Raw genomic sequence first — 18,548 nt, 5'->3', positions numbered from 1 at the left:
CTTCTATCTGCCTAGGTCCAAGAATACTTTGTATGTTTCTCAACATTACTCATATTTGTTGATCCATATGGTGCAATTAAAAGTCCACTCATTGGCACAGATTATTTAATCATTCTGTAATCATTGATTATATACTTTATTTCAAGATTGAGTATCAGATGATATTAGTGGAGAGAACTGTGTAGATAGCCTTCTTTGCCCAACATCAGGAGTGAGAAAGCATGTTAAATTGTTCTCTCATACTTTTTACTATTCCCCCAACATAGAAATGCACATTCATATTTGCATAAACATATATATAGACACAGCCCCCTCATACATACACATACACCTCCTCTTGTATCTTCCAGTTAACTTGCCAGTACTAAGTTTTCCTTTCTTTCTATGGAGTTCCTTTTCCTTTTCTGAGTTCTATAAAACAGAATATTGATTAGTGAGGAGGAGGTAGACTTCAAGGTTGTAAATTCACATCTTTTTTCTTCTCCAATTTTGCCCTTCTTTCAATTGTGGATTGGGAAGGTCGAACATCAACCACATAGAACAGATGAAACACATTAGTCTTAAGTGAAAGCCACAGTTTGATACTTAGCATCTAAAGAAAATATATCAGCATGTCTTGCCACACATAGATTTGAAAATCTGTTCCTCCTTCATCTACCTGCCAAAAAAAAAAAAGGTTCATGTTCGTGGTTCTTCCTCTGATTTCTTGGGAATCTTAACAATGCAATTATTGACCCCATTATAGTTTCCATATGATGACGTCTTAGGACTAGAAGGAATACAAAGATTATACCTTCCTTCAGAGTCATATTGGTCCCTGAAAAAGTTAAGGATACTTTTATTTGAATAGTTAAACTTTGAAATAATGCTACATAGATTTGTGGAAGAGACAGGCAATGCACAGAATCAGATATCATAATGGACTGAAATGTGAGGTTAATTTTCTATAATTGAGGAGATTCCTATTTTGAGTCTTTTCTTGAGTACAAGTAGAAATTGTGTCTAATAAGATTGTTTTCATTCTAATCTCAAGCAAGAATGCACCAGGAGGGAAGGGATACATTGGATAAAAATATCATTTTGCAAAGAGCATATTGTTTCCTTCCATGATGAGGGAAAATCATCTTTTCAATATTTTTTTCCCTTTGCCTAATATTCCCACCAAAAATGGGACATTTGATTGTGATTTATGTAATATTTCCATATTTTGAGCTGAGGCAGTTTTTATTAATATGGTAGTCATATATACTCTTAATTTCTCTTTTCCTGAGAAAAAGTTTTTATTTCTAAAAATTAAATTGATTTCTATTATTAAATGAGCATTTTTATCTTTTATTCAAATGAAAATGATATTCAAATTACATTCAAATCTACTTTTATAAATCTCCTAATTTGGAATTCTGGAGATTCAATCCTAGTCTTCAAGGATTTTACAATTTCCTAAGAGAAGATAAGACACTACAAATAACTATGATGTAAGTTAGAATATTATTAAATGCATAATAAAGTACAGAGAGACCAAAAAAAAAGAGAAAAGTTCAGAGAGGTAGGTAAGATTAATTATAGAAGGATGGGATCACTTCTGACTTGGGGTGGGTAGAGAGGGTGGTAATTTTGGGCCTGGAATATTTTCATGAAAGAGGAGACAACTGACTTTGACCTTGAAGGAAAAGCAGTGTATTATGGACCTGGAAGAAAGAACAGTGAAGAAACTGTTCTAGATAAGGATAATATATGCAAATACATAAAGGTGGAAAAAATTGAAGATAGATTTCAATTCAGTTGAATAAGCATATATTAAGTATCTACTTTGTAGAAAACATTGTGCAAAGTTCTGGAGATTTTTTAAAATTTAATTTAAAATTAATTTATTTCTTTTAAATTTAATTTATTAATTTATTATTTACCCTCCAAGGGCTTAGTACTGGGAGCATACAATGAGTAAATGGATAAACATATACAGAATATTTGAGAAGGCAGAGTAGGCAGCAAAATGGCCTTAGTGAATAGAGTAGCAACTCCAGAGTCAGGAGGACCTGAGTTCAAATCCAACCTCAGATATGCTGAATGCGCACTTTTTGGGTGTGGACAAATTTAACCTTGTGACTTAAACCTGTTTGCCTCATTTTCCTCGTCTAGAAAATAAGTTACAGAAGGAAATAGCAAACCATTCCAGTATTTTTGCCATGAAAATCTCAAATGGGATCATAAAAGATTCAGACACAACCAAAATAAAATGAAACAATATCAGAGAACAGTGATGAGCCTATGAACTGAACTTTGAATGAAGCAAGTTATTCTTAAAAGCAGAGATGAAAAGAGGATGCTTAATAGAAGTAAACTGTAGCTTATGGGCCTTGAGATAATAACAGTCAATTATGATCTCTAGTCCCCTATGATGAATATTTCTTTGGTTCATGTTTGCTCTTAAGAAATTTTCTTTAATATTTTAATACAATGTGGTTCTCTCTCTTTTGTAATCAAACATTTTTCGAACTTACTAGAATTTTAAAAAATAACAGATTGAGTTTTTTCAATGAAATGGATTTTTTTCTTTGTTTTCATAAACTCCTCTTTGATTTTCAGAATTTCTAATTTGGTGTTTTGTAGGGATCTCTTGATTTGTTGTTTTTCTATTTTTGTTTTTGTTATTGTTGTCATTGTTGCATCCCCAGTCCACTAATTTTTCACTTCCATATTTTGTTAATGAAAGTATTTAGAGATACAAATTTTCCCCAAAAGTTTACTTTGAACACTGAAATTTTCAATATATTATCTCATCATTTTCTCTGATGAAATTTTCCTTTGTTTCTCTGATTTATTCTTTGACCTATTAATTCTTTAGAATAAATTATTTATTCTCTGATTAATTTTTAATCTTTCATCAAAGGCCCTTTACTGAATTTAATTTTTATTGAATTGTGGGTTTTAGGATTATTCTTGAGGAAAATTCCCAAGGCTGACTCTGCCCAAGAAATCTCCTTTATTATTAAATTCAAAGGAGAAGCAACATGGCAGAGGAGAGAACTAGCTTCACTTCAGAATCAAGAAGACAGGGTTAATTACTGAATCTTAAGGGTTGATTATGTAGCACTTAACAAGTCACATAACCTTTCAGGACCTCAAACAGTTTTCTAAAACTATTAATTGATAAGCAATTGTTGATTTGCATTTATAAAGAGAAGATTCCTGACTATGAGTTCCTTATACTAAAGAAATTACAGGCAAAATATACATATATATATAATTGTGTTTATGTATATGTATTATATATATATATATTTATATTTATATCAGGATGATTAGATATCATCTTAGTTCTGACCACCAACAATGAGCTGGTGGTATTATTCCCATAATCTGATGAGCAGCTTCTGGGAAACCAAAATCTTTAGGTTCTGGGAGTGGGTGGAGGTTATGGTTGCAGGTTAGAACAATTCAATCACTTTATTGACAATTAGATTATCAAGAGACAGGTTAAGCTGTACTCCTTGTCAAAAAACTGCAAATGTATTGTGCTTATGTTTAGAACCATTGAGAGACAGTTTAGCTATATCATGTTGTTGCAAAGTTGTCACCAAAAAGAGTCATCATATTGGTACTATTCCTGGCATTGCTAAAATACTGTGGTGCCTCTCAGATATGGGAGAGAACTACATACTAAAGGCCAAGGACTCCCACAGCATCCACACAGTCATCACAAATCCTGTTTCCTACTAGATAAAGGTGATGACTGTTCTGGAAAAGGTAGTGAGAAGGATGTCTTTGTACCATGTTCCCCTCATTATAATCAGCATAATGAACAGGGCATGCCATCATTCTTTTTATGTTTTGGTCTTCTTCAATTAAGGATGAGGACAACAATAAATATGCACATATATATTAACTCAAATGAGGTAATGAATGTAAACCTTAAAGCCCTATTTAAGGGTCCTGTCATCTGCATTGACTCAATACCACTGGTCGATATTCTCTTTTTTATGTTTGCTTCATTTCTCTGTATACTCTTTTTTTTTTACAAGCTTTTATTTTGTTTTACAATTTTTCCCCATTCTTGCTTCCCTCCCCCGACCCCCCCCCACAGAAGGCATTCTGTTAGTCTTTACATTGGTTCCATGTTATACATTGATCTCAGTTGAATGTGATGAGAAAGAAATCATATCCTTAAGGAAGAAAAATAAAGTATCAGATAGTAAAATTACACAATAACATTTTTTTCTCCCCAATTTGAAGGTGATAGTCTTTGGTCTTTGTTCAAAATCCATAATTTTTTCTCTGGATACAGATGTTATTCTTCTTTGCAGATAGCCCAAAATTGTCCCTGGCTGTTGCACTGATGGAATGAGCAAGTCCATCAAGGTTGATCATCACCACCCATGTTGCTGTTAGGGTATACAGTGTTCTGTTTAGGCTCATCTCGCTCAGCATCAATTCATGCAAGTCCTTCCAGGCTTCCCTGAATTCCCATCCTCCCTGTTTTCTAAGAGAACAATAGTGTTCCATGACATACATAAACCACAGTTTGTTATGCCATTCCCCAAATGAAGGACATTCACTTACTTTTCAATTTTTTGCCACCACAAACAGTGCTGCTACAAATATTTTTGTACAAGTGATGTTTTTACCTTTTTCCATAATCTCTTCAGGGTAGAGACCCAGTAGTGGTATTGCTGGATCAAAGGGTATACACATTTTTGTTGCCCTTTGGGCATAATCCCAAATTGCTCTCCAGAAAGGTTGGATGAGTTCACAGCTCCACCAACAATGTAATAGTGTCCCAGATTTCTCACATCCCTTCCAACATTGATCATTGTCCTTTCTGATCATATTGGCCAGTCTGAGAGGTATAAGGTGGTACCTCAGAGATGCTTTAATTTGCATTTCTCTAATAAGTAATGATTTGGAGCAATTTTTCATATGACTATGGATTACATTGATTTTCTCAGCTGTAAATTGACTTTGCATATCATTTGACCATTTGTCGGTTGGGGGAAAGGCTTGTGTTTTTTTGAAAATTTGACTCAGTTCTCTGATTATTTTAGAAATGAGTCCTTTGTCAGAAACACTAGTTGCTGGGGCAGCTAGGTGGCGCAGTGGATAGAGCACCATCTCTGGAATCGAGTACCTGGTTCAAATCCAGCCTCAGACACTTAATAATTACCTAGCTGTGTGGCCTTGGGCAAGCCACTTAACCCCATTTGCCTTGCAAAAAAAAAACTAAAAAAAAAAGAAAGGAATACTTGTTGCAAAATTTGTTTCACAATTTACTACATTTCTTTTGATCTTGGTTACAGTGGTTTTATCTGTGCAAAAGCTTTTTAATTTAATGGAATCAAAATTATATATGATGTTCTCTATCTCTTCCTTGGTCATAAATAAACTGTTTCCTTTTTCATAGATCTGACAGGTAAACTACTCCTTGATCTTCTAGTTTGTTTATAATATTGATTTTTATGTCTAAATCCTGTATCCATTTGAATCTTATCTTGGTAAAGGGCATGAGGTATTGATCTAAGTTTCTTCCATACTAACTTGCAATTTTCCCTACAGTTTTTATCGATGAGAGAGTTTTTATCCCAATAGCCAGACTCTTTGAGTTTATCAAACAGTAGATTACTATAGTCATTTCCTACTATTGCACCTAGTCTATTCTACTGATCCATGACTCTATTTCTTACCCAATACCAGACAGTTTTGATGACCAATGCTTTATAATATAATTTTAGATCTGGTAGGGCAAAGCCACCTTCTTTTGTACTTTTTTCATTGAATCCCTGGAAATTCTTGACTTTTTTTTCTCCATATAAATTTACTTATAACTTTTTCTAACTCATTAAAGTAATGTTTTTGGAATTTTGATTGGTAGGGTGCTAAACAAGTAGTTTAGTTTTGGTAGAATTGTCATTTTTGTTATATTATCTCAACCTATCCATGAATAGTTGATGTTTGCTCAAGTATTTAAATCTGATTTTATTTGTGTGAGAAGAGTTTTGTAATTGTTTTCAAAAAGTTTTTGAGTCTTCCTTGGCAGGTAGACTCCCAAGTAGTTTATTTTCTCTGAGGTTACTTTGAATGGGATTTCTCTTTCTAGCTCTTTCTACTGTATCTTGATAGTCATATATATAGAAATGTTGAGGATTTTTTTTTATTTTATATCCTGCTACTTTGCTAAAGTTGCTAATTATTTCTAGTAGTTTTTTAGATGACTTTTTGGGATTCTCTAGGTAGACCATCATGTCATTGGCAAAGAGAGTTTTGTCTCCTTCCCTATTCTAATTCCTTCAATTTCTTTTTATTCGCTTATTGCTGAAGCTAACATTTCTAGTACGATATTGAACAGTAGTGATGATAATGGGCATCCTTGTTTCACCTCTGATCTTATTGGGAATGCTTCAAGCCTATCCCTGTTGCATATAATATTTGTTGATGGTTTCAGATAGTTACTGCTTATTATTCTAAGGAACAAACCATTTATTCCTACACTTTCTGTGTTTTTATTAGGAATGGGTGCTGTATTTTGACTGGTCAATATTCTTGATCTAGCATTTCTATGTAAACATAGCCTCAGGTAAGGCTTTTTGTTAAGCTATCTGCTGGGACATTACTATCCCAGGCACAGTTTGCAAAGAAAAACTTTGTATTTGTTTTGTTTTGTACTCCACTGTGATCAGCTAGGCCCCCATCAGAGCTAATATCCAAGACAAAGACTGAGATTATTTCAAGTAATTAACACAAAAAAATATAAATTTAGGGTTAGGGAAAAAACCTTATAGAAAAATTTCAGTCCAACACTTTTATTTTATAGGTGAGGCAATTGTCAAGTGATAAAGTAACTTATCCAAAGCCAAAAAGGTGGCAAAGTTGGAATTCACACCTAGATCCTCAGAGTCCAAATCCAGAATGCTTTGTTTCACACAATATTTCCTTAAATGGCAAACTGCTGCCTAGATTTCTTTTAAAAAAAAAAAAACAAATTTAATGTATAACCTTGTTGGAAACCATTTCAGAAAAAAGAATGACAAATTATTGCACTCTGCTGAGTTATTCTAGTCCATTCAAATTGTGAACAGATAGAATCTCAATCAAATCATAGAATTTGGAATCTTATGTTTCCTTCCTAGTTAAAGTTGACTGATTTGCCAGGCTTGACTGTGCATACTATATTTTACTTCAAAGCAAGTGGAAAACCATCCACCAAATATATAGCTCAGAATTTCAAAACACAAGACTAATGATTTCCTCCTAATCCAAGGAAGGCAAAGAATTGTGATGTGAGTAATATGATGCATGAAACATTTGGCAATGCCCCCATCATAACAGCATGGCTCTGATGACGTTAGAAAAGAGCAAAGAAAGCTTAAAGGAAAGCTTTGACAAATCATTCTACTACATATCATATATTGTTTCATTTTTTTCCTGTTCCTGTTTTTCTCTCCATGCCCCAGTTGGACTTAAAATGTTTTTGTTTGACTCAATTGTGAGTGTTTCAAAATACTTGAATGCTGGAGATTTCATATATGCTGTATAATTAAGAGTGATGTCTATTTGAAGATGGTGTTGTTTTATATATTGTCATCAATGCTAACTCAAGAATATGCCAAAATGTCAGCCAAATACCAAAGTATGCTTTTGAACAAAAGATCTAATTATGAAATAGGAGAACTAGATAGTCGAGGAATGATACACTGACTGAGTAGAAGGGAAAATACTTTTTTTCCCTTAATAACCCAATCAATCAACTAGCATTTAGTAAACTTCTATTCTGTACCAGTCTGTGCCAGACATTGGGAATGCAAAAATCAAGAATAGCAAAAATGAAAGGATTCCTACTCTCAAGAACACTGTAGATTTATAAGCCTCTTAAAATACTTGTGGCACAAAGGAGTATGATGCATTTCTCTTTAATATGTAATTTTTATTAGTTTCATGTGACCATTTTAGAGAGAACTATGAAACAAATATAAAAGTTAAATAGTTCCCCATTTGATAAATTCCATGGAACTGACTTCCACAAGTATTTTGAATTGCCCACTTTGTGTAAGACACTACTAGACATTTGAGTAGTTGAAGAAAAATATCACTCAGTAATACCTTATTAGAATTCAATCAGGAAAAATAAAAAGAATCATTTCATTATATTGGGAAATTTCATTCCATTCATAATTGTGGGATTCAAATATATATATATATATATATATATATATATATATATATATGCAGTTTTGTATGACATAAACTCAAGATATAATTTCTGGGTAATTAATCATTTTATTAAATTAATAAATTGGGTCAGTGGCATTCTCAAATGCCAAAAAATCATTCATAGAATCCATAGAGTGATTGTTCCTGAGGGTGACTATCAACTCTGATTAGTTAACAGTTAACAAGAATGAATATTATAATAAGAGGTATACCATTCTAATGAGAACCTGGGAAACTTGACTTTGATCTTTTGTCCCCAGACAACTCCCAAACTGGGGCAATCTAGACCCCCTACAGGTGAGGAACCTTTTCTCTGCCAAGACCAAAACTTTAAAATTAGCCTGTTATATTTGGTCAAACATTTAATTAATCCACGCCTCAAAAGTTACTAGATTTATTGAATTTCAAGTCCCACTTGCAGTTGCTTTGACAGAGCCAGATCAAATGATTTCTCTGGTCTTATACAGTAGTGGGCAGGATGTTCCAGACCCTGATCTAGACAAATGATCTACAACCCTGCAAACCTGAGTAAAACACAGTGAGTTTTCCCACTTGGGGAAAAGGAGAGATGTCTGAACAAGATTGAGAAGAAAGTTAATCCAATCTCATTATCAGCAAAATGTTCTTCAGGTTCTAACTTGACCATATAGAGAATGAGGATATAGGAAGGAAGGGAAAGAACCCTGGATTTCTCTTCCTTCTCTCTAAGTCAGTGGCAGGAAATGGAGATGACCCCAGATGCAGTGAGAGACCTTGACATTCTTAAGTTAAGGTCTTTGCCAGGTCTTAGTTTGTGAGGCAACACCAATTCTGTGATTAAAAGTCATCTAAGAAATGAGGCAAAAGATGCCTTGAGGCTTGAGGTATTCCCAATAAAATCAAGCCAGGAAGGGAAGACTGGGTTCTGTTCAGTACAGAAATTGCTATTTACACTCACTCTGAGACACCAAAACTCAAACAATGACCAAGTGAGGGTTTGGCTGGGCATTATTATTTGTCCTTCAAAGAGAACCAGTGTTTAACATTAAGACGATCTGGTAGTTCTCTTTCATCCTGATAACATTTATCAAAGTCTGGTTTTCCAGTACTTTATTTCAGGAAATCACAAACTCCTAATGTAGTGATTGGTACAAAAACAAATTATTATCTGTTGCCTTTGTTCCCCTATCTGAACTTTTGAGACTTCTGATCATGTTATTGGTTGAAAATATATAAAACAGAGAAATGGAAAATAAGAAGGAAAACCACTGTGACTTTCTGTGCAATTTTTAAGTTCATTCTCATGGACTTGGTTGGGGCCTGTGAAACATTTTCTCTAAGTTTCTTGGACTCTATGGTCTCACTCTTCCTTATAGATAACTATTTAATCAGCAGAAGTTGGGATGGGGAAGTGGTGCATGGAGGAAGGAAGGACAAAGCTGCCATTAACTTTATTCATGGCCTTTATTGCTAATAACTCAATTCTCCCAAGCCTCTACAGAATAAAGCAGGTTATCTATATAGTTGTAACAAACAAGTTAACTTGTTTGCCACAACAGGATTTTTGTTTCAAATCTTAACTTTTGTCCAATATTTCATATATTAAAGTGTCTTCCATCTATGTAACTGCTGAGGGCAGGAAAAATTGTAACATAAATCCCTGTGTTATGGATGATGAAACTCAAGAACATTGGTGAATTGCCCTGAAAGTTGTAGAGTCAGAAACAGATCTCATGTCTCTTAAATCTTAGTGAATTATTCTTTCTACTACCTCAAACTGCTACTCCTGCCCTCCACCCCAGTTTCTTTGTATTTAAACAGAACTAAACTAGTATTCTGGTGAAACATGCAAGTTTATTTCTGTACATTTTCATTACTAAAATGAAAGTGTAAGACTCTTCTCCTACCTACCAGAAAATGAGAAGTAGATGGATTGTTACATGGAGATAAGTAGAATTTTATTTGTCTATTTTTAGGTCCTTTAAGCAATAAAGGACTTCCTTTCTTTTTTTTTTAGGTTTACATCATTTTATTTTTTCTTTTTTTTAATTTATTTTTATTCTCATTTTGTACAAATGTTGTTCTTTACATTAATAAAATATACTTGTTTACAAGTAAACAAAATACCCTTCCCCCCATGAACATAGATAGACTTGCTTGGGCAAAAAAGTAAAGGGGGAGAAAAAAAATTAAACTTAAAAAAATAATAGTAATAATTGTAGGTATGGCCAGGTGGCGCAATGGACAAAGCACCAGCCCTGGAGCCACGAGCACCCAAGTCCATATCCAGCCTCGTAAACCCAATAATCACCCAGCCATGTGACATGCAAGCCACCCAATCCCTACTGCCCTGCAAAAACCAAAAAGAAGAAAAAAAAAAAAGAAAGACCCAAAATAAAATAAAATAAAATAGTAATAATAGTAGGGGTGGCTGGGTGGCAGACAGAGCATTGGCCCTTGAGCCAGGAGCACCTGGGTCCAAATCCGGCGCCAGACACCCCAATGATCACCCTGCTATGTGGCCCCAGGCAGGCTACCCAGCCCCACTTGCCCTGCACCCTCCCCCAAATAATAATAACAAAAAATGTGCTTCAGTCTTTGTTCCAACACCATCAACTCTGTCGTGAGTGGATCACATTCTTTATGATAAGTCCATCACAAAAGTTACTTCCATATTTTTCCAACATTGCCATTGCTGATCGCAACTCCCTTCTTTCTTATTTCTCCACTACCATGTACTATATTTTCTCTCTCCTTTCACTCTGACTCTGCTGTAGGGTTGCTGAGTGGCTCAGCAGACAGATCTCTGGCCCTGGGGCCAAGAAGCCCTGAGCCCCCATACCACCCCTTAGGCCCAGAATCCACCTGGCCCTATGGTCCCAGACAGGCCATCCAATCCCAGCCCCTTGAAAGAAGTAAAAAAAAAAAAAAATGTGTTATATCTGATGACACCCCCCATGGTCCATCCTCTCCTCCTTTATTTACATCCCCACCCCTTCCCCCTGCTCCCCCCTCCTTCTTACTCCAGTTGTCTATACCCCATTGAGTATATATGCTGTTTCCTCTCCTAGCCATCTCTGATGAGAGCAAAGGTTCCCTCATTCCCCCTTGCCTCCCCCCTTCCATATTATTGCAACAGTTCATTGTAATAAGAAAAATCTTATTATGTGAAATAGCTTGGCCTATTCCCCCTCTCCTTTTTCTTTCTCCCATTCCATTTCCCTTTTTTTCTTATTGACTCCATTTTTACACCATATTTTATCTTCAAATTCAGCTTTCTCCTGTACTTCAACTATAAAAGCTCCCTCTACCTGCTCTATTAACTGAGATGGTTCATATGAATATTATCAGTATCATTTTTCTATACATGCAGTTCATCCTCATTAAGTCCCTCATATTTCCCCCCCTCTCCTCCAAACTCCATGCTTCACCTGAGTCCTGTATCTGAAGATCAAACCTGTTCAGCTCTGGCCATTCCAAAAGGAACCTTTGAAATTCCCCTGGTTCATTGAAAGTCCATCTTTTTCCCCTGGAAGAGGACATTCAGCCTTGCTGGGTAGTTCATTCTTGGCTGCATTCTAAGCTCTTTTGCCTTCCAGTATATTGTATTCCAAGCCCTACGAGCTTCCAATGTAGCTGCTGCTAAGTCCTGTGTGATCCTGACTGCAGCTCTACAATATTTGAACTGTGTCCTTCTGGCTGCTTGTAATATTTTCTCTTTGACTTGGGAGTTCTGGAACTTGGCTATAATATTCTTAAGGGTTGGTTTTTTGGGATCTCTTTCTCTGGGGGATCGGTGGATTCTCTCCATTTCTATTTTGCCCTCTGCTTCTAGAATATCAGGGCAATTTTCCTGTAGTAATTCTTTGAAAATGATGTCAAGGCTTTTTTCCTGATCATGACTTTCAGGTATTCCAATAATTTTCAAATTATCTTTCCTAAGACTGTTTTCCATATCAGTTGTTTTTTCAATGAGATATTTCACATTTTCTTCTAATTTTTCATTTTTTTGGTTTTGAAGTATTGATTCCTGATTTCTGGTAAATTCATCAATCTCCCTGAATGCTATTCTTTGTCTGAAGGATTTATTCTCCTCAGAGAGTTTTCTTATCTCTTTTTCCATCTGGCCAATTTTGCTTTTTAAAGCATTCTTCTCCTCAATAACTTTTTGAACTGTTTTATCCATTTGACCTAAGCTGGTTTTTAGCATGCTATTTTTTTGGATTTCCTTGACTAGGCTGCTGACTTCATTTTCATGTTTTTCCTGCATCTCTCTCCTTTCTTTTCCCAGTTTTTCTTCTAACTCCCTCATTTGATTTTCAAAGTCTTTTTTGAGCTCTATCATAGCCTGAGCCCAATTTCTATTTTTCTTGGAGTCTTTATATGCAGGATATTGTGCTTCTTTATCTTCAGACTGAGTGTTTTGATCCTTCTTGGGCTCATTTGCAAAATATTTCTCAATGGTCTTCCTCTTGTTTCTTTGTTTGTTCATTTTCCCAGCCTAAGCCTGTTTTTTGGGGGTGCTTCCTGAGCTTTTGGGACACTCCCACAAGGGTCTCAGTGTGTGAGGTTCTGTCCTCCCTCCTGGTCTGTGAATGACCATAAGCGCCCCCCTCTGCCACGGGGCTGAGGTGGGGGGGGGGGGCTGCTGTTCTATTGGGGGGGGGGGCCTAGACTGCGATCAGGATCTGAATGTGGTCAGAGCTCCAGAGTCCTGTTCCAGGGGCAGAGGACAGAGCCCTGCAGTCTCTCTTCACTCCCCTCCCTCAGCTTAATGGGCTTATGCCCTGGGGGCTCCTGCTTACAGGCTCCACCTGCTTCTGTTTCTGGGTCTAGGCTGCCAAAGACCAAGCTGCTGGCTGTGTGCCCTTAGGGCTGGGCTCCACGTGCTCACTCTGGCAGAGGTCCCCCGCTGTTCCTCCACTTTGTGCCGGTGCTCCTCGGGGTGCAGCTGAGGAGACTCCCCCACTGCTGTGAGCTGAGGCTCCCAGCGCCCTGGTGCTGCCTCCCAGAGGCTGAAGTTCTTTGGCTCTGGTGGGCCACCCCTCTGGCAGGCTGCCCCTCCGGCCCGGGGAGCAGAGCATTTCTGCTCTTTTCCAGGTTACCTTGAGTAGGAGAACTGCCTCCCTGGGTCCCTCTGTGGGTTCTGTCTCTCAAAAGTTTAGTTAGAGTCCTTACTTTATGAGTTTTTATCAGAGAGCTCCTAAGACTGGATCCCTTCATATCGCCATCTTGGCTCCGCCCCAAGGACTTCCTTTCAATCAATCCATAATAATTAGATATCCAGAGTGAAATACAACACATCATTATGTTTTCTGCATCTAGCAGGAGAAACCCAATTAACTAGTCACAAATCAATGGATTTTCTTCTTTGTTCCTGTAGGGAAGGTTAAAAACAACAGAGAACATGGTATCAGTATGACTAATAGTTCTGAGTACCATTACAAAAAAACTAGCAAACTCTACAGCAAATAAGAGAAACAAACCCCAAACCACTGAACCTTTATCCTACATCGTCAACAATTTCAGAGTATGACATTCTTTATTGCTCCAGGGGTGCTTTTGGCACCTTCAATGAAAATTTTCTAATAACATGTGAGAGCTCTAAAGATATTGACTAGAACTTGTCAAATTATGGATTTAAATTCCCTTCCATCTCTTCATTTCATGGCTTGTTCCCATAAGAAAGGGGTCAATATAACAAAAAAGTATGCTTCATCACATATTTTGAGCTATTTCTCAAAAATTGTATATGAAATCATATTGATTTTGAAATTTAGAAGTTGGAATATACTTTTATACCATCCCTAAACTAGGTTTATCTATGCTTCCAGTTCCTGACTAGGATAGAAAACTCTAGTTTAGTCTACATTAGTAGACTACATTTAGTCTACATTAGTCACTAATTCTTTGTTGATAGAGGGTTTCTATCATAGACTCACAGAAACAAGTAGTTCTATGTTTGCTATTAAAAAAATGTTAAGAAGCCCAAAGTTTCTCTATTCTATTTCATTTGAGGGGTTTTTTTTGGGGGGGGGGTCCAATCCTGTGATTTCAAAAATGTGGAAATTTCTCTCTGCTAATGCAGATTAATATTTAATTAATTAATTTTAGAGCACAGGGAGGTTAAATGATTTGCCTATGACCAATCTAAGTAAATCAAAGATGCAGGACTTGAATTCAAATCTTCCTGACTGCTTAGGCTTGACACTCTGTCTTCTATACCATGTTGTCTCTCAAGGTTCAAAGATTCTTAAGCAAGTCTTTGAGTCCTGATAAGATCCTTGCTGACCATTGATATTCTGCCTAAGTAGGACTCTAAATGAAACAGTGGATGGGGTGTGGATTGGAGGCAGTCCCATAAAGCTCAATGGCTACTGATAACTAGATAATCTCCTACTATTATTTTTTAATTTTTTTCCTTAAAAACTAATTCTTATGTTTTATTATTTTTTAATAAAAAGTAAATAAAAATCACAGCTTTTCTCCTCCCCTATGTTAAAAGATGGGATGGGTGCAGAACGTGTCCACAGGTGTGTGTGCCCATATGTACATATTTTCATATATATGTATATCTCTACACACACACACATGCACACACAAATTACACATTTAGGACGGTTCCTGCTCCTTTGCCACCCCCCCCCATTTCCAGTATCTGAGGGTCTAAGGTGGCTCAGAACATTAGGAAGAGGAGAACAAACAGCCCCTGGAGCCCTTTCCTCAAAGGCTCACCAATATCAAATTGAGAGAAGAAGCACCTTCCACACCAGGAGATAAATTCAGAGATGAGAAAGTGACTTAGCTCAGGAAGTCTGAGAAGAAGCTGCTGGGGGAGGGGGGGCTCCTTAGACATTAGGGGTCTCACAACCACAACCTGCACCACAGCTAACCCCAACAAGCAATGGGGACTTCTGTCCTGTGCAAAACAGAAAGGCTCTAAGAACTTTTCAGCAAAGGAAAACAAGGAGAAAGCCCATCGAAACACCCTCAGTTCATGATGGAAAAGAGATAGAACACCAGTAAATGAAAAGGGCGGCTGCAGGCGGCTACTAGATGCTGCTATATGTGGCTAGTGTGACTATCTGCGGCTTGAAATGGAAGCTAAAGTACACAATCGGCTACTTTGGGAGCCGTTTCTCACCCATGCCCTCACCAATATCCTTAAAACAGGACAAGACAGGATTATCCTATCCCCACACCTCAGAAGCACCCAGTATATTCCAAGTAGCAGGGGCAATGGCACGCCACTGGCCACTCCTCCCTCCTTTGGGTGCATTGCTGTAGAGAGTGGCTTTTGTTCTCGGTTAAGGCTAAACTGGCCACTCACTACTCCGAATCTTCGGCCATTACTTGAGCTTTCGTCTTTTTCTTCTTCTCCTTGGAGCTCTCTGTACCCAATTTGCCTGGACTCTCCACCTCCACTTTAGCTTTTTTTTCTTTTTTGTTTTTCTTCTTCTTCCCTTTTTTGCTGACTTCTGGTGGAGGAACAAAGGCTTCACCTCTTTCTTCATCTTCATCCTCTTCCTCAACAACTTCTTCTTCTTTAAAACTTTCTCCATCACGATCTTCCTCTTTTTCCTCCCTTCTCCTTCTTCCTCCCTTTTCTTCCTCTTCTACTTCACTGCGTTCTTTCTCACTGCTTTCTTCATCTTCCCCATAATCACCGTAATCACTGTACTCAGTGTCATCGTCATCTTCCCCTTCCTCCTCACTGTCCCCATCTCGTTTCTGCTTCTTTGTCTTCATGGGTTCCTTTGGACTGCAACTGGTTCTTTCTTCACACGTGCACTTAGTCAGCGTAGTCATCCTTCCAAGCTGTAGGCGTGCTGTCATTGGGCTTTCCATGCTTATCCAGAAGACCTTCCTTGATCATCATCTTCTTTTGACTTGCCTTTGGGCCCAGACCCCATTTCCCGTCTCTCTCCATCATCACTCGCTTAATCTTGGCCACGATCCCATGGTCACAAGTAGAAATCACTGCCATTGTCATCAAGGCAATAGCCACACAAATGGCTTCCCCTTTGGTAGTGATGACTACGACCTCCTGATTGACTTTGATGCCATCCTCATAGGGTAGAACCCCAGAAAGCATGATCTTCACTCCATAACAGATAGCATTAAGCGCACTGTTCTTCATGACCAGTCACTTGTGGGAGGTCAGTAGCTTCTCCAGAGGATAAATAACTCTCCGAAGGTAACCCTCAGCCTTGTAATTGTCATATTGCCACTGAGCATCTAACACATCGTGCATGGTTACCATGTGGTCCTTTTCCCCCATAACCCCAGAGCGGATCCCAAGAAGCTCTTGCATCTGGCCTCCGACTCCAAGTAACAGACCAACGTGGACACATAATGTTCGAATGTAAGTTCCAGCCTCACAACTCACCCAGAAGATACCTAATCTTTTTTTCGGGGTCATATTCTAACATCTTGCTCTCATAAATAGTACAGACTCGAAGTTGTCTCTTGACAGCAGCAATGAGGGGAGGTCGCTTGAATAGAGCTCCTGTCAAAGTTTCCAGTGCCCTGGAAAGTTGAACCCCACTTTCAGTAGCATTTTGCAGTTGCATAACTCCCACATACTCTTTGCCTGCACTCTGTTGAGATTTGACCAATTGGGTAGCTCGTTCTATGCACACAATTAAACAGCCAGTCACCTTCGGAACCAAAGTACCACTGTGGTCTGTCTTCTCAACCCAGAGTATTCGCTGGATCCACGCAACTACCTCATGGGAAGAGGGATTGGAGGGTTTGTCAAGGTTAATGAAACCTGTCCTGATATAGTCAGTCTCTCTTGAGAGGGTTAGATCCAGAAGGGAGGGGAGTATAGTGGGTTGTCCTTACATTTAGTTTATCAAAGTTCTGTAGCAGTAATGCCACTGAGATGTGTCCAATTGAACCACTTTAGATTCAGGTTTGATGAAGAATTCTCCCTCATGTTGTAGCTCAGCCACGTCTTCTTCTGCTAAGACTTTGCGCTCCTCTTTCTTCTTGTGCTTCTTGGACATGATGATGACGTCGGCGTCCACCATGTTACTGGTCCTGGCCAGGGGCCGCGTGCTGTAGGCCGGGATGGACAGGAGTGACTCTCCTACTATTATTGAAAAACAGGTGACACCATGAAACCCTCCCAGTGGACAGGCCCACATTGTTGCTGAAGTAAGTGCTATTGAGGATTTCAGAAAAACCTTGAAAATTTTACATGAACTGATGGTGAATGAAGTGAGCAGAATCAGGAGAACATTGTACAGTAAAAGTAACACTATAAGATGATTGACTTAGCTCTTCTCAACAATACAATGATCCAAGTCATTTCCACAAGACTCGTAAAGGAAATGTTTCCCACATCCAGAAAAGAACTGATGGAATCTGAATGCAGATTGAAGCATGCTATTTTCATTTGGCTGGGGGTGAGGAGGTGGGGAGCAGGGCTTGTTCTGTTTCTTTTTTCACAATATGACTATTGTGGAAATATGTTTTACATTATTGAACAAGTATAATCAATATCAGATTGCATGCCATCCTAGGGGAGGGAAGGAGGGAGAAAAAATCGACTTATTCAATTTCCTTTTCTTTATTTTTTTTGCAAGGGACTTGCCCAAGGTCACACAGCTAGGCAATTAAGTTTTTGAGGATGGATTTGAACTCAGGTCCCCCTGACTCCAGGGGCAAGGCTATATCCAATGTTCCACCTAGCTGCCCCTCAATTTCTTTTTTCTGAAATTCAACTTCTTTACTAAAGAAAAAAAAGAAGATATTTAAGTATTTTATTTTCTCTTCTATTAATCTGGGCAATTCACAGTTTTTTGTGAATATTCTTCCATTTCACTTAGATTGATACATTTATTTGCCTACAGCTGGACAAAATTAATCCAGATTACTGCTTTAAACTCCTCTTCATTTCGTGGTGAATTCACTCTTTTCATGTTTGATACTGGCAATTTGGTTTTCTTCTTTTTACATTAAATTAAGCAAAAGTTTATCTTTTTTATTTGTTCTTTTTTATAAAACCAGCTCTTAGCTTTATTTTAGTTCAATAGTTTTCTTACTTTTGATTTCATTAATCTCTCTCTTTTGATTTTAAGAATAGCTCATTTATTGATCATTTGTGATTTTTAATTTGTTCTTTCTCTAGTCTTTTATTAGTTGCATGTCCAATTCATTGATCTCCACTTTCTCTATTTTATTCATATAAGGTCTTAAAGATATAAAATTTCCTCTAAGTACTGCTTTGGCTGTTTTTTTAGTTTTGGTATGCTGCCTCATTATTGTCATTCTCTTTTATTAAATTATTTTTATCATGATTTGTTGTGATTACTCATTCTTTAGGATTAGAGTCTTAAGTTTTCAATTAATTTTTAGTC

The 18,548-nt window shown here is 37.4% G+C and overlaps 1 protein-coding gene and 1 pseudogene across 4 annotated transcripts in view; one reads left to right on the top strand and one right to left on the bottom strand.

Moving 5' to 3' along the window:
• PHACTR1 (phosphatase and actin regulator 1) overlaps positions 1–18,548 on the top strand; it is a 652,586-nt gene that overhangs the window by 477,726 nt on the left and 156,312 nt on the right. The gene's annotated exons all lie outside the window — the stretch shown is intronic.
• On the bottom strand, positions 15,511–17,216 carry LOC141500124 (H/ACA ribonucleoprotein complex subunit DKC1 pseudogene; annotated as a pseudogene).

The sequence above is a fragment of the Macrotis lagotis genome, chromosome X (assembly GCF_037893015.1).
Source record: "Macrotis lagotis isolate mMagLag1 chromosome X, bilby.v1.9.chrom.fasta, whole genome shotgun sequence".
NCBI lineage: Eukaryota > Metazoa > Chordata > Mammalia > Peramelemorphia > Peramelidae > Macrotis > Macrotis lagotis.
The sequence above is the reverse complement of the archived record's forward strand: the minus strand, read 5'-3'. Positions and strand labels throughout refer to the sequence as shown.